Below are 2,544 nucleotides of genomic sequence, written 5' to 3' on the forward strand. Positions count from 1 at the left end.
TAACACTGCAACTCACCATGCAAATACAGGAAGCACATAGAACACCTAATAGGATTAGAAAGGAAACTCCCAACGACATATCATAGTAAAAACACTAAATGTACAGAACAAAGAGAGAATACTGAAAGCATCAAGAGAACAACAAGTCATATACAAAGGAAAGCCCATCAGAATTACAGCTGACTTATCAATGCAAACTATGAAAGCCAGAAGAGCCTTGACTAAGGCATTTCCAGTTCCACATGACAATAGATGCAAGCCCAGGATACTTTACCCAGGAAAAATGTCTATTATAGTTGAGGCGGAAAGAAAAATCTTCCATGACATGAATAGCCTGAAGGAACACATGTCCACAAAACCAGCCCTTCAAAGAATACATGAAGCAATACAGAGAGCAGAGAGAGAAACAACTATACCCCAGGGGCAACAAAAGAAAATAAATAAAAGTATAATTGAGGAAACACAAAATTAGACAGAGAACACAAACAGCAATCAAAATGATGGCAACCAATACACATCTTTCAATAATAACCTTAAATATCAATGGACCAAACTCCCCAGCCAAAAGACACAAGTTTAGCAAACGGATTAAGAAACAAAATCCATCTCTTTGCTGTCTGCAAGAAACCCATCTCACCCTAAGGACAGGCACTATCTTAAGGAAAAAGGATGGAAAAGAATATTCCAAGCAAATGGCACTAAGAAACAAGTAGGGGTTGCAATTCTAATATCTGACAAAATAGACTTCAAAGTAAAACTAATCAGAAGAGATAAGGAGGGTCATTTCATTCTGATCAAAGGAACAGTTAACCAAGAAGATATTACAATCCTTAACATATATTCACCAAACTCTGGTGCACACAAATTCATAAAAAAAAAAAAACACTACAGAACTTTTAAGACACAGATTAACCCCAACTCAGTAATAATAGGGGATTTCAATACCCCACTGTCTCCATTAGACAGATCAACTGGACAAAGAATAAACAGGGAGATGTCTGAATTACATACCATACTTCAAATTGACCTAACAGACATTTTTCGAATATACCACCCAAGTACCAAAGAACACACTTTCTACTCAGCACCACATGGAACTGTTTCAAAAATTGACCACATACTGGGCCACAAAACAAACCTCAACAAATACAAAAAAATTGAAATAATTCCATGTATTCTATTGGACCACAATGCAATAAAGCTCAAAATCAACACTGGACAAAGCTCTAGTCACTACACGAGCTCATGGCAACTGAACAACACACTCCTAAACAATGAGTGGATCAAAGGAGAAATTAAGAAAGAAATAAAAGAATTTCTGGAATTCTACAAAAAGGACAATACAGCACAACACAACCTCTGGGACACTTTAAAAGCAGCCCTAAGAGGAAAGTTTATAGCTCTAAGTGCCTACATTTAAAAATTAGAAAGAGCCCAAATAAATGACCTAACACAACTCAAGACACTGGAAAGGCAAGAACAAATGAAACCCAAACCCAGCAGAAGAGAAGAAATAACAAAATCAGAGCAGAAATTAATGAAATATAAATTTAAAAAATTACAAATAATCAATAAATCTAAGAGCAAGTTCTTTGAAAAGCTAAACAAGATAGACCCTTAGCCCAGTTAACCCAAATAAAGAGCCAATCCAAATCAACAAAATCACGGATGAAAGGGGAAACATCACAACAGACACCCAGAAGATCCAGACCATTATAAGGGAATTTTTTTTGTTTCTTTGGTCTTTTTGAGACAGGGTCTCCTAGTAGCCCCAGCTGCCATGGAACTCACTATGTAAATCAGGCTGGCCTCAAACTCACAGAGATCTACCTGCCTCTGCCTCCAGAGTACTGGGATTAAAGGCATATGCCACTACGCCTGATTATAAGGGAATATTTTAAAAACCTATATGCTACTAAATTTGAAAATCTAAAAGAAATGGATGGATATCTAAAATCATGGGAACCACCAAAGTTACATGAAGAAGAGATCAACAGTTTAAACAGACCCATAACATATAAGGAAACTGAAACAGTAATACAAAGCCTCCCAACTAAAAAAAGCCCAGGCACAGATGGATTTACAGCAGAATTCTATCAGACATTTAAAGAAGACCTCCAACCAATACTACTTAAATTATTCAAAACATTAGAAACAGAGGGAAAACTCCCAAATTCCATCTATGAAGCAAGCCTCACTCTAATATCCAAACCCAGTAAAGACAGAACAAAAAAGAAAACTAAAGACCCATATCCTTAATGAACATAGATGCAAAAATTCTCAGCAAAATACATGCAAACCGCATACAGACACACACCAAAAAGATCATTCACCATGATCAAGTAGGCTTTATCCCAGAGACGCAAGGATGGTTCAATATATGGAACTCAATAAATGGCATTAATCATATAAAGGGACTCAAAGACAAAAACCACATTGTCATCTCAATAGATGCAGAAAAGGCTTTTGACAATATTCGGCATGCATTTATGATCAAAGTCCTAGAAGGAATTGGACTGGAGGGAACATACCTCAAAATAATTA

This window comes from Nannospalax galili, unplaced genomic scaffold (genome assembly GCF_000622305.1).
Source record: "Nannospalax galili isolate Female #2095 unplaced genomic scaffold, S.galili_v1.0 scaffold225, whole genome shotgun sequence".
Taxonomy (NCBI): Eukaryota; Metazoa; Chordata; class Mammalia; order Rodentia; family Spalacidae; genus Nannospalax; species Nannospalax galili.